The following is a 14,063-nucleotide window of genomic DNA, read 5'->3' on the forward strand; positions in this document are numbered from 1 at the left end:
CCTCTAGTGAGGTTGTGGCGTGTCTTCAAAAATATTGTCGCGCAGACTTTTTACAAACCGGACCATCCCGTAGACAAGAGTTGGGTGCAACGACACTCACATGAAGCCGGTAGATGGGGACAACGGGATGCTGGTGGATGGAGTGAAAATGCCGAACGGCGAGATACCAGTGGATGGGACGGAGGCACAGTGGCAGCCGCCTCGATATATCGACATAGGGGTGACATGGGAGGTCGAAGCATGGACGTGATGGGAGGGCACGCGTGAGGCTGACGAACGAGCATCGCGTGAGGCTGACGTTCTCGTGTGGGCGGTTGCACGGGAGTTGGTGGAGGCCGGTGGGCTGATGGGGAAGGTGGACGGGCAGGAGCTATCGTGGCGGGCGGGCGCAACCAAGCGGCGGCGACCTGGCAGTAGGACAGAGCTTGTGGGCAAAGAGAAGGGTCGGTAGCCGATGTGTGGTGATTGTGCAAGGAGATAGAAATGATGGTGCAAGGTGATGTCGGAAGCAGATCGGGCAATCGCGGACGCTGGCGAGCTGATTGTGCGGGAGGCGGGCAATAGCAGCCACGAGAAAGAGATGGCATCGGCAAGAGGAGAAATTAGGGCGGTGTCCAAAGAGTGGTGGCGGTTTCGTTTTAAAAGAAAAATTACACTAATTAGAGTGTCAGAAAAAAATTTAAAGCGGAAAAAAAAACTCTATTATATGCACACCATAATGTATCTATTACAACGACCAGGAGTATATATATGCACTTATCCAAATTAGTGACATGATGATGTAAAAAAAGACATGGTTGTATGTGGAATTTCACTGGCGTGGACGAGCTCGCCTGCACACGGTATCGCGAGGCGTCCAATCTTTGCGGATGCGGAACAAACACAGTATTTCAGGGTGTGTACAGCGAGCATTTAATGCGTATGCTGGACAGAAGCGCCTAAAGCTGTTACGATGAGCGGAGACGGAAGTGCAAAGGCGCGATGCCGGCGTGAGACGGGATGGGGGCAGCCCACCAACCGCATTTAACGGCAAGCCTACTCTGACCACCTCGCATCTCATCCTCCACCATCAGCCCCGCCGGCGCAAATCGAGTCAGCCGTGGAGCAAGGCGGCCAAGCTGTGTGGGAGCTCAAGGTCCGCAGCCGGCACACGCATGGCAGGGGCAGCACAATGGAGCGCCCGAGGCGACCCAGTTCGCATCTTCCGGGAGCGCTGCCACAAGATTCATGATCGCCGCCGCTAGTTGCAGTGCGCCAGGGAACTATTGCTGTCGATGCTTCCATAAATCTGGTGTTATCCGTCTCTAGTCTCGTGATCCGGGTGGCCATTCTTGTGCTGGTTGTGGTCGATGTTGTCATGCGTGTGCTGGATTAGGTGACAGTAGCGATCTGGATTATTATGTAGGCACTCAAGTGAGCTCGCGTTCCAGCAGATAGGGCTCAAAACAGAGCTCCTCCATCCCTGGTGCGTCCACAGGCTGTCATCGCTGGTACGTACTCCAACCTCGTCAGTGTAAAATCTCTGCATCAGTATCTACGGGTCAAGTTGTTTAGGAAGTACGTACTCTACTTAGCAGTCAGCTCTGCAGTTTAGTTATCTTTTCGTCTCTTGTGTCTTTTTAGATGGATGATGAGGGTGAGAATCAAGAGTTTCATGCGGGGGGCAGTCCGAAAATCAAGAAAGCCGCTGTGCTGGGCAGCCGGTGGTGGTTTGTCAGAGATTGAGCCGGCAATCACGTCTCGGCTATCAGTGAAGCGTGTGGTCGAGGTTGTGCAAAAGTTTGATGAGTATAAGAGATGGCCTGTATCAGAGATGGGTTGGGTGGAATATTGAAGATGCCGGTGCTCGTCAAATTGGACCTGCGAATGAGCCTCTGGGTTATGAGGAAGGTGAAGGTTAGGCCTCGCGTAATAGCTATTGATGATGACAGGAATGTTTTCTTTACTGCGGAGGATTCCCATAAGATATTCGGGGTCCCGTGCGGCAACCAAGATGTTCGTGTCAGGGATACAAACATTGCTCCTTCGGCGTTCAAGTTCATAAAGCAGGCAATTGGGATGGACAACTCAGCATCGAACTACCTTCATCAGCAAAGACATTTATGAGGAATCTAGTAAGATCAAGAAGGGTTGTTTTCAGATTGCGCTTGTGATTTTCGTCATGGGTTACATGCTAGCACTGTGCACAGAGCATGACTTCATGATGATTGATTTCGGGGGTGTCGTGACTAATGCGGAAATCGTAACTCAATTCAATTGGTGTGAGTATGCTATTCTAAATTTGATGGTAGCGGTCATGAAAAATTGAAAATGCAGAGTGATTTTCAGAACAATGTACCAACGATTCATCTATCTGGATGCCACCTTTTCTTCCAGGTACATCAAGTGAATTTTGTTTGGAAGTGTCCTTCTGAATTCACTGCTTTTCTTTGGGGTATGTTGTTGAACTGAAAACTTTTGTGTTTTCCATCTTTTTGTGTGCAGATTCTCTTGACGGACAACATTGATCTTGGGATTTTCAATACAATCCACTCAGTATTACCTTGCGTGCAGTGCTTCGAACAGAAAACACTTCGGCAAATGATCACAATGGCGTATAGTACGAAGCAGGGCATGCCGAGTTATGTGCCAGCAGCGGTAAAGGCGGTCATGCGTTATGTGGCAGCGTACACTTGTTCAGGTCACACCAAAACTCGAGATTGTTGTGTGTGCTGTAAGCACCGACTTGAATTATACTCCCTCCGTTCCAAATTACTCGTCATGGTTTTAGTTCAAGAACTAAAACCACGACGAGTAATTTGGAACGGAGGGTGAACTAAAACCACGACGAGTAATTTGGAACGGATGGAGTAGGTACGACCTCCAGATTCACTGTGCTATTACTTGGTATCCGTGAACAAGATAGTCAACACACTGATGGTGATGTAATGGCATCTTCATCCAAGCCAGTATCTTCAAGTGCACCTGCGACAGCGTGCGAGCATACACCGGATTTGCATGTCAATACGAGGGTGCCACCGTCAGGCTCGCTGGGGGACCCCATGTCCGCACATTGTTCGATAGGCCGAGTTTCGCCAATCATCTTCGCCATGCTTGCGAGGGCGATCCGGTACGAGACGTTTATAATTTGTCGGTCTGTCTTGGGTTTGTATTGCAGCACTGTAACTTTGGCTTGTGACCTTATTGCGCAGGTTCTCCAAGAATTCAGCTTGATGTCGAAGCAGTAGAATGCAAAGTGCACGCTCAGCATGTCGCTGCTCCGCAAGAGGATGCAGTCTGGCATGCTTTGTTTTGCTGACAAAATTGTATCTTTGGTCAGAGATCGCTGTAGATGCTGTGTCAACCGCGGCTTGACAAAGTGCATTACAATAGCTGATTGTGACAACCGATATGCAGGTATATTCGCTCGAATTATCGATCTATATAATAAATAAAATGATTTTCAGATGAGCTGGTTTGCTGTATTTACAAAATGTTTTGTACTCCCTCCGTTCGGAATTACTTGTCTCGGAAATGGATGTATCTAGTCTAGATACATCCATTTCCGAGACAAGTAATTCCGAATGGAGGGAGTAAGAAATAACAACGTGCCAGCCTTTTTTGTGTGTGTCCACAAGCATAACTCTCATACATCATCTCAGTTTGTTATGTGAACGGTGAATCAAAAATAATACTACCTGAGCAGCTGCAGACTATCTGCTGCATACATTTTGTTCTCTCAATGTTCAATCTGCTTTTTCCGTATCTAACTCCAAATCCAATTTCTCAGGAATATAAATTGTAATAGTCATATGCTTCTCCTAGTGAATCAAAGTTGTCTTCGACTTGAGGAATTACCACAGTATCAGTCTTCTTCTCTGCATAACATCTCACTGTTTTCTCCAACACACTTATTCTGCCAGCAAAGGTTGGCCGTTCAAGAGATGCATGCCCAACATGGACCCTATGAAATTCAGAAACGAATGAGTATCACATAAGTAGAAGGGTTTTGCTTAGGTAAATATAATTACACGAGACGCATCGCCGCACTATAACATCCACTAGACCACTAGCATGATTCAGTACAGTTTTGTAGCCCAGCCTATTACCACAAATCAAAGATTATTGATGGCTGAAAACAGACAGAAATGCATGTATATACCTCTTCGTCCAGGATCGCCCTTTCCGGTTGACTGCTCTGAGATGGGCTGTGACAAGCTCAATCTTTTGCAACTGCTGTTCAAATTGAATTGTACTATCGGCTGCGTCGCCCGCATCACCAATGCTGGACTGCGCGGCTATACAAACCAGAGTTCCGCTGGCTTCAGCATCGATTATGGACTGGCCGCCGCCAAGATCCAGCAGGGGGAATCTTGTGGCAAAGAAAGGAGCAGAGTACTAAGTTGGCGGCCAAATCACAGCAGTAATCAGCACACACCAAAAGCGTGAGATATGAAACGTACATATCAACAGAATCTGACAGAAACTTGAATCCGTCCTCCCGCCTCCGCCATCGCCATGGCTCCGAGCTGCTTTGCGGCTTTGCCTCGTATGGCGGCCGAAGGGATGAATCTCTTTTTGTTTCTCTCCTATATGCGTCAGGGGGGTGGGGGTGGACCCGCGGTGCGATATTTGCTTTATGTGACGGATGGGAACGTCGTCAAAAGTTACGTGCCGATCGCATCATGTACTGTTGGTACATATGCACCTGCTTCCGTCATGTTAAATGACGGACTCGCGTATCCACTGCTGAGCGTTACGTATGTTCCTGCAGCCCTGTACGATCGCATTGAATGCACGTCCCCAGTTGTCCTTGTTCTATTGGCGCACGAAGCGGGAGCAAGCGAGCTCGTCCACTACATCGCCATGCTCTGGTTGTATGCTGCTACTAGATTGAGACGTACGTATGACCATGATGATGCGACTGGTTTCTTGAGAATTGAGTCTGCCATGTCATCAATCCATCTCCTCTCCCTCACAACCAATCTTATAAAAGCATGCTGCCATATTATCAATCCATTTCTTCGGCCCACATCTATCTCAACCAATAGAAATGAAGCACACAGATTGTGTGCTTTCTAGCAGCCAATAGCCAATCGTCATGTCATTAATTTTAGTTTTTCTTTATTTTTTCTTATATATTCTTTCTTTTTTAGTTGGTTTCTTTTCTTGCTTGGTTTGTTTAGTTTCTACGTTTTTTTACTTTTTGACATGCATAAACATGTGGCTAAATTTATTTGATAATCCTAACTGATAACCTTGGATAATATAGAAAGGTACTATATAATCCATATCTATAGGATATTAACAATGTCATATACGTTGGATATCCGGCCGACCAAAATCTGTATCCATAGATATTGGTGTTCATGGCCACACCAACGACCCACGGCGATGTTGAACCATAAAGACGCCAGTTAAGAAGTTGCTACAACGTACGACTTGATGTAGCTAGCTAATTGCATGTGTAGTTTCGACACGCTGATCCCACAACTAGGCTCGGTCGGGGCTGCCAACTATGGTCTGACCCCATCTCCTCTCTGGTCTCGGCCGGGGTTGTCATCTTTTTTGGCAAAACTAATGAGCTAGCTAAACTCACACCATGATATGGGACTTCTTATTTCCATTTTTTTATGCACCCACAGAATTCAAATCCAAGACTTTGACATGAATCCATTCCATGATGGTTCCATTAAAATTTGAGATCGTTTCATAGAAGGCTTTCATAGAGGATCTGTGGAAGTGGGAGCATCTCCGATGAAGGATCTAGGTATCAGAGGGGACCAGTCTAGTTTATGAAGGGAGGGGCCGATGCTCCGTTGGCCTCGAAACTTATTTGCGGTCAATAGAGGCCATTCCAAGGCACATGTCACGTCCTCAGATTTTTCGGGGCCCTCTTGCCATATTAGGAGCATTTACTGCATTCCTAGGGTTTTAGTAACACAATTTACCATCGGGTTGAGTCCACATGAAATCATGCCTGGAGAAGGGCTAAAAATACCTACGTGTGATCTTTGGTAAATGACCAGGGACTTTGCACCAAAAGAAGAGTGAGGGCCTGACAGGGGGGCAATGTTAGGCTGTCAGTGCATGTTTTGATGTATTTTAACTGCATCAGAATTCAAGGGACCTGGTGTGGAGTCATCATACGCTCCCTTGAGGGTGTGGCAAAAATCCACGGGTGTTTGGGAGAAGGATTCACGGAGGCTATGTGGAAACGGGAGCATCTCCAATGAATGATCTAGCTAGAGTGAGGGATGAGTCTGGTATGTGAAGGGAGTGCTGGCCCCAATGCCTCTTTTGCCTTGGTACCTTTTTTGCAGACATCAGAGGCCATTCCAAGGCACATGCTAGGTCATCGGCTTTTTTGGGGCCCGCCTACCATATTCGAGAAATTTACTGCAACATTAGGATTTTCATGCCGAAAATTTAAGATCTCAGCTACGTCCACATGAGATCATGGCGGAGACATGCAGAACGTCCCTATATGTCGTGTTTGGTCAATGACCGGGCATTGTGCAGAAAAAGCGGAGCGAGACCCCGCACGGGGGCCTGTGGCTAGGCTGCCAGTGCATGTTTTTGGTTGCAAACAGGGAAAAGCAGCAGCCTGCGACAACGGAGTAGGCAGAGTCTAACAAGGAGGTGGTGGCATGGAGAAGGATCCGGACACCATTGCGGATAGCGCAGTTGTGGTCGTTCAGGATGTTGGATCCTGCCGGGGCGATCCAAAACCGACACTTGAATATAGGAGGAGGGAGGGAATCAAGAGAAGAGAGGGGTTTGGGAGAGAAGAGAGAGAGATGTGGGATAGACGTTGGATCGGGAGAGGAGTGACGGTGGAGAGGCGCGATCCATGGAGGGGTCAAACTAACTAAACATCCATAACACAGGTAATGACGAGTTTGCGGAGTATTACACTTGGCAAACAGTTGTCCTTTACGAAGGAAATTTTAAGGACCTGGTCGACTCGAGCTCGTCATAGGTGGAAAACCTTTGATTCAAGTTTAGGATTGAGATCCACAGTCATCGCGATCGTGAGATTGATGTGGGGTGTGGGGTAGGAGTAGCGCTAAATATCCGTGTGCTCTCCGACGACATTGATCATTGGCGCACCCCTCCACAAGTGGATGGGAGAGAGAGAGAGAGATGATAGAATGGTTCGATGTGGCCGGCGTCGTCCTCACATGTCGCTGCTCTATCTGTCTTCACCGGTCGAGGCATTTGGAGTCGGGCATGCGCTGTAAGGTATTTTAATTGATTGTAGAGAGGCTACACACAAGTTTCATGGAAATCATCAATCTCATGCACATGACTACTAGTCTTTGCAAGGAGAGAAGTATGTGAGGCAGAAATAATCATGTTTTCTTTTTCATCAAAAAATATCAATAATAGAAAAAAATGAAGGAGCTTGGGACATGAAAAATTATGTTGTATATCAGTGAAGCAATTTCATCCGTTGGATATAAAAGAAGTAGATGGTCGAGATTTGATTTAGGGGAGGGATCCGTGGCCTCGCGTGTGGTTGGTCACAATTTAACGCAGCCACCGTACATTTATTTTACATTGGAAGAAGAGAGGAGAGGAGAGGAGAAGAGAGAGATATTAAAAGCCCCGACCCAACCAACCAAGCCGCATCATCTTCCTCCTCCGCTGTCTCGATCCAACCCAACCGCCGCCGACCTTCTCCAACCCCGGCCTCGTCCATCGCCGGCGACCCTTCTCTCCCTCGCTCCCTCCACCTCCAGCAGCCGATCCACACCCACTCCAGCGGCAGCTCAGGCCGCCGTCAGATCCACCCTTCTCTTGTCTTGTCTTCTCTCTAGGTGAGGCACATCAGCCAGCGACGGGACGACGAGGAGAGCATCCTCCTTCTCCTGCCAGTGCCATGGAATGGAAGGTCTGGTTCAAAATTTCTGTTTTTTTTTTGTTTGCTTTCTCCCCTTTCCGATTCAAACATGAGCATGAGCAGATTCACTAGCATGCTGGCTGCGATTAGGCAGAATTACCCAAGCCACTGCCTTGTAATCAGGCAGTCAAATCATCATTAGGCGTTCCCCGTCCATACGTACGTTTGATTTGTTCACTGCTTGGTTGTAAGTGAGGTGTTTGGTTCACTGCTTGGTGGATGGATTCCCAGCCGCATCAGAGGAGGAGGAGGAGCCTCTACTTTGCCTAGGTTAATTGAACTGTATGTACCTGCAGCTGCTGGTTAATTCAATCTTATTTGCTCAACTTCCTTCCTGTGTAATTTAATTAATTAATTTGCCTAGGCTAGGCTGATTCCGCTGCTTCAATTCCTTCCTTCTTGTATGTATGATGCTAGCTAGTTCCATCTAATTCATAGTATCTTGTTTGCTCCTGCAGTGCAGCAGGAACCCTCCATGTACGACAGACAACGCCCTGCACATGGTCAAGCTCGATACAACAACATGCCTTGGTTGCTGATCGGTGTGGTGCCACCTTCCCGGCCAAGCGAGCTGCGGCGACGAACCGAGGTGATTCCCTTGATCCACATGCTCTCCTTCCTTGTCTCTCTGATCCCCTCCTTATCGCTGCTCTGATATGGGTCACCCTGCCCTGCTATTTTGGTCTGCTTGGGAGTAATTCTTTTACTCCCTGGCTCGCCTGAGTGTCATCAACGACAAGCAGCAGCCTGGTGTGTAGTTGCACTATTATGGTAATCCAATCCTCATTAGGCGTTCCCCATCCATACATACGAGATTTATTGGTTCACTGCTTGCTTGTCAAGTGACGTGTTTGCTTTACTGCTTTGATGATTGATTCCCTTGTCAGAGGAGGGAGTATTTTGCCTAGCTTAGTTGAACTATACGTACCAGGCCAGTTCAACTTTGGTTCCGATTCGTAACCGTAATCATACTTGCTCCTGTACGATGCGTGCGTGGTGAGTGATAGTCCCATCTATGTAATCTTGGTTTCATCTAACAAGACACCAGCTAGCTCAACTTTCTGTGTACGTAATTTAACTGATTTGCTTCAATTCCTGAATGTATTGGTGATATGGCTGCTTCAATTCCTTCCTGAATGTATTGGTGTGCTAGCTAGTTCAACTTTGGTTATATTTAATTCATACTACCTTATTTGCTCCAGCAGCAGGAACCCTCCATGGACGAGGGCGACCATGACGCCCCGCACATGTTTGAGCTCGATGGAAGAACGTGCCTTGGTCGCTGCCACTGGTCTACTCAAGTGTGACGCCACCTCCCCGGCAAAGCGAGCTGCTGCTTCGCCACCCAGAGAGAAATCTAGGTGGTTCCCTCGATCCACATCCTCTTCTTCCTTCTTTGTCTCCCTGATCCCCTCTTAATGGATTTGTTTTTTCGATTTGTATTAGCAGGTGCCTGACTCCATGGACGAGGAGGACAGACCCTAGAGTCTGAAGACCTTGACCTCTAGCTCCGGAGCAGCGGCTCTGACGGTATGGAGCATGTTGCAGTGTGACTGGCGCCGTTGTGGAGTAGCAGTGGCCAGTTCCGCAACGAGACATGGGCGTCCAGCCGACGGCCGTGACGGTGGTTTAAGGTGGGAAGGCATCCCACCAATCTGCTAGTGTCGTTTGGCACTGATGTGGAGGACTGACGAAGGCGACTATTGAATGATCTGTCATCAAGATGCTGATTGGAACACCGCTTCATGTCCGGGGTGAAAATTCTTGTCTTGACCATTATTGGTCGGGCTCAGCAGCGATGAGTGTATACCTTCTTGAAGGCGCTGCTATGGAAGAAGTCGACTTAGTCGTATGTGTTAATTTCATATCTTGTAATGGTTCGGCCATGATTGCCTTCGTTTTGTACTCTGCTGAATAATTAATAAAAATGGTTGTATGCATCGCATTGATGCAGAGGCCGGGGGTTTTAACCTCCTTTTTGAAAAGAAAAAAAATATAGCAGAGAGTAACAAGAGGGCTGGAATTCCAAAAACAGAGTAGTCTGCTTGCTTTTCCAAAAACAGAGTACTCTGCTTGCTTTTCCAAAACCAGAGTACGCGGTGATTAGATGAAATTCGGAAGAAAAAGAAGGCAGATGACGATGCACATGGTACAACTTAATAAATGAAGTGTTGCATGACTAACATCACACATATGTTACTTTTTTTATGGTACCCTATACTGTTAAAGATGGGAGGTAGCAATATGCAATCATCCACCGTTGATTCCGTGAGGGTAGTGCTAGTCATTTTCCCATTTTCTAAGATAACGCTAGCCCAACGGCAATCGGCCGTTCTGTTCGCCCTGGTTGAGCCATCAGCCGTTGCTCTACCTGCCGCAGCCGCCAACTCGACGTAGCCAACTAGCCCGTTCCACTGTCATCGAACTCGCCGCGCGTCCCTCTTTCCCAGCGCGCTCCCGCCACCACCCTCCGCGAGCGGATGACCTGGAGCGTACCTCTAAGTGCTTGGTCCACCAGCATGGCCAAGGAAGGAGATGCGGACGAAGACGAGATGCCACGGTGGTCGCCGGCACAGAGGAAGCGAGGAAGAGGAATCCTCGTCAAGACGAGTTAGGCCATGAGTGTGTGCCGCAGTCGACGAGCACGACCGGTGGCGTAGCAGCTTCGTTCCACAAGCACGGCCGACAGTGTGTACGCGACCAGGCGGCTGCCGGAATCCTACCCTGCAGGCGCATGCATGCGGCAGCAGGAAAAGGGAAGCGAACGAACAGGTTCGCTTGGTCGAGAGCCGGCTAGTTTCTCTCTCCCTAAATTACCCCCACAACAAGTATACTGCTGCACGCGGAGCGTCTGGTGTCACCGGTACTGCTGGCGATGGTAGTCGCCCAGATGAGTAGTATAGATCGACCACCACCCTTTGAATTCGAGAATAGACGGCTCATATTCATTGCAGGTACCATAAAAGAGCTCTAATAACATATGCATGTTACTACTCTAAATTACTTTCCGTTATGGCTAGTCTCGGGGATTTCCCCACTCTTGCTTGAAAGCTAGGGGCCTCTTTGGATTGAAGAATTTTCATAGGAATATTGGAGGATTCTAATCCATTGGATTTTTTCCTAAAGAAGCCCTTTGGATCAAAGGAACCACACCTCCAAAATTCCTATGGATGCATTCCTACCCCTCAATCCTATAGGAATTTCAACATCCACTATAACCTCTTTTTTACACTGATTCGCGTAGGATCGAGGCACTTTTCCTGTGTTCCATCCAAAGACCATTCTTGTAGTTTTCCTCTATTTTGTAATCCTCTGTTTTGCACCTACAATCCCGTCAAATTCCTGTGTTTTTTGAATTCCTTTGTTTTCTAATCCTGTGATCCAAAGAAGGCCTAGGAGGGTGGCTAGATCGCGGGAAGTTGGTTGGGAGCTCATAAATATTGGAGCGAGAGTGAGTAAGCAAAGAGAGAGGGCGTTCAACCTTCCTTGTATTGATCATGTGGCGTAGCTCAACTGACACACTCAACGCTAGGCTAGAATCTAGGCACATACAGAATACATAAACACACGTTCGCTAACAATAAATGTACTTTTGGGGAGTGGGGGTGACTCGGGAGCTGGGCTCATAAATACGCCGAGGAGTGCATTCATGGTGGGTGCTCGATATTGTTCTTGTGGGCAGCTCCATGGGCCAGTCATAGAGCTTTATAGCAGTCGCGACATCGCCGCCTATTTTGGCTTATCTCAATAGCAGGGTACGCTCCGGTGAACTGGTTGATGTCAAGAATTAGCGACTTCAGCGCCGGCAGCCCCGCCACCACCGCCGGCATGGTGCCGTGGAACTGATTACTCGACAGGTTGAGGCGCTCCATCGCTGGCAACAGGCGACTGATGTCATGCGGAAGGACCCCGTGGAAGGCGTTGTTGGAGAGGTCGAGGAAGCAGAGCTGGGAGCAGGCGTAGAGCGGGGCGCCCGGGAACTCGCCGGTGAGGTTGTTGTACGAGAGGTCGAGGTGGCTGAGGCTCGGCAGGTCGCACAGAGACTCCGGTACCTTGCCGGTAAGGTTGAGCTTCGGCAAGGATATTGCCGTCACAGTCCCGGAGCCTCTACCACCGCAGACCACACCGGTCCAGTTGCAATGGTCGTCAGTTAACAGTTGCTGAACTTATTCAGTCTCGTCAGTCATAGCTGTAGTTTCTCTATCAGTCTTCGACAGAGTGTTGTTTTTCTTTCAGTTAGCAAATAAGCTGAGCTGTGCCTCGGCCGTAGTTTGTTAGGATTCTCCGCGGCTCTGACCCGATCGTGGGATGTCACGAAGTAGACGGTCACGGCCGCATCGCGGGCGACGCGCGGGGAGCGCTGGGAGGCAGCGCTCACGACCCGGACGTGCCCTTGCTTTTCGTTTTCAGTTAGGAGCTTTGTAATCGCTGAATAAGAAGAGGAACAGAGCAGAAAAGCTGCAAGGGTCACGCAACACAAAACATCTTCGTCTTCCTCTCTCTCTCTCTCTGGCGAGCTCGAGCATTTTGGGTCTAACAATGGTCGGCGTTGGCGACGGGGTCCCAAGACACAAGCTGCCGCGGGTTTCCCCACTGTTTCATGATAGCTACAAGGGTGGCTTGGTCGCCGGAGGTGTGTTGCGAGCTCGATTTGCCGCCCACGGCCAGCAGGAGGACGCCCAGCAGTAGTAGAAGGTGGAAGGAATAGCTGCTCGCCATTATCTTTGCCCAGTAGTTTGTTACTAGCTACTGATCTTCGGTGAGGTGAAAAGGTAGGAGCTCGCGGACCAAGACCCAACAGTCGTCGGTCATGGTCCGCCGGTCGTCGGCGTGTGCCAAAGTCTGGACCATTAGTCAAGGTCGCAGTAACGATATAGTATACCAGTTCATTCACACTTGTGGACAAATGGTCGCCTGAAGGAATCTTGATTAGGGCATCTTCAACAGTTGTGTTGAGATATAGATATAGCATGTATATTTCTTATACAACAAGTCCTCCTCCTTCCATATACAGTAGAGGACGTGGCTTCCCTATGTATCTATATATATGTGTATATTGCACCCGATCAATATATTGTGAGTTGCATAATATTCTACATGGTATAGAGCCTCTACGATCCCCTGCCCTAGCTGCGTCGCCGTCGCTTCCTAAGCCGCCGCCGCTAGTTTCTCTCGCACGCCCGCGTCGCTGATTCAATCGCCGCCGCCGTGCTGCCCTCGCGCGAGTCACGCCCGCATCGCTAGCCCTCCCACTGCTTCCGCTCCCTCCTTTCCCTCGCGATCGTCCCTGCCTACTCGTGCTCACCCGCCGCTAGCCGCTTTTTTCTTCTTCAGCCGTTCGCTGCCCACCCAAACCCTAAACCCTACCCGCTGCCATGTCTGGTTCCGATCTCTCCCACCGATCCGCCGCCTCCCCTCCTTCGGCCGTGCGTCCACCAAACCACCATCATTGCATCTTTCAATAACCGACAGGCACTCGTTCAGATCGATGAGAAGTTGAGGCCTCACAACACCGGTGACCATGACGACAACGACCATTAGAGATCTTATTTGGGACCCTTCAACAAGCTCCTTGTATAAATCCCACTCGTCTATGCCACGGATAGGTATCATCTGAGTAAACGACCGAAGGGTACACCCAACATTGTGTGTTCCTTCTATAAGAACATCATCGCCAATGTCGGTCCAACCCAACACCTCTCTCAGCTCCGCAGTAACCTGATTGAAACTAGTACTACGCGGGAAGAACACAACTTGCGTCGTCATGTCTACAAACTCTACACCACTACTTGGGGAGGTCACACACCCTCCGTGATGAACATGAAGTACCTTTGAGTAAGCCATCTATATTCATTACCAAAAAAAGACAACTTTACCCATTAGAGCCTACAATACATCCTAACATTTACATCACATCAAATATAGCAAATATGACATCAAAATCATAGGAAAATCACAAGACATCACCTTAACCTAGTATCATCTTAAATGGATTTATTATGTGACAAATTAACCAAATAAAAAACATGGGCGGTGGAGATATACCTTCACTTCCACAGAAGAGGTGCGATGGAGAAGACACGGGTCGCCGTGGTTGCGGAGAAGAGGGCTGAGAGGGAGTGCGGGGCAGAGATAGAATGAGGTTGGTCGCCGTGGTGGAGTGGCAGGACCTCAATCG

General features: G+C 48.7%; 3 long non-coding RNA genes and 1 pseudogene across 5 annotated transcripts; 2 read left to right on the forward strand and 2 right to left on the reverse strand.

Annotated features, from left to right (window-relative positions):
* The window catches only part of LOC123084440 (receptor-like protein 52), a 25,683-nt pseudogene extending 13,079 nt beyond the window's left edge, over positions 1 to 12,604 (reverse strand).
* Positions 1,095 to 4,006, forward strand: LOC123088435 (uncharacterized). Its single transcript, XR_006441902.1, has 5 exons — positions 1,095 to 1,490; positions 1,624 to 2,376; positions 2,485 to 3,109; positions 3,192 to 3,396; positions 3,770 to 4,006. It is a non-coding gene; the product is annotated as an uncharacterized lncRNA (long non-coding RNA).
* Positions 3,405 to 4,577, reverse strand: LOC123088436 (uncharacterized). Its single transcript, XR_006441903.1, has 4 exons — positions 4,443 to 4,577; positions 4,142 to 4,351; positions 3,678 to 3,943; positions 3,405 to 3,419 (listed from the first exon to the last, which is right to left on the reverse strand). It is a non-coding gene; the product is annotated as an uncharacterized lncRNA (long non-coding RNA).
* On the forward strand, positions 7,563 to 10,068 carry LOC123088431 (uncharacterized). 3 transcript variants are annotated; one of them, XR_006441898.1, is made up of 5 exons: positions 7,563 to 7,876; positions 8,078 to 8,167; positions 8,344 to 8,474; positions 9,088 to 9,246; positions 9,335 to 10,068. It is a non-coding gene; the product is annotated as an uncharacterized lncRNA (long non-coding RNA). The 3 variants fall into 3 exon arrangements; XR_006441896.1 differs by having other exon boundaries at positions 7,565 to 8,167; XR_006441897.1 differs by lacking the exon at positions 8,078 to 8,167 and having other exon boundaries at positions 7,566 to 7,876.
* Positions 12,605 to 14,063: the final 1,459 nt, after the last annotated feature.

Source organism: Triticum aestivum, chromosome 4A (genome assembly GCF_018294505.1).
Source record: "Triticum aestivum cultivar Chinese Spring chromosome 4A, IWGSC CS RefSeq v2.1, whole genome shotgun sequence".
In the NCBI taxonomy this organism is placed as follows: domain Eukaryota; kingdom Viridiplantae; phylum Streptophyta; class Magnoliopsida; order Poales; family Poaceae; genus Triticum; species Triticum aestivum.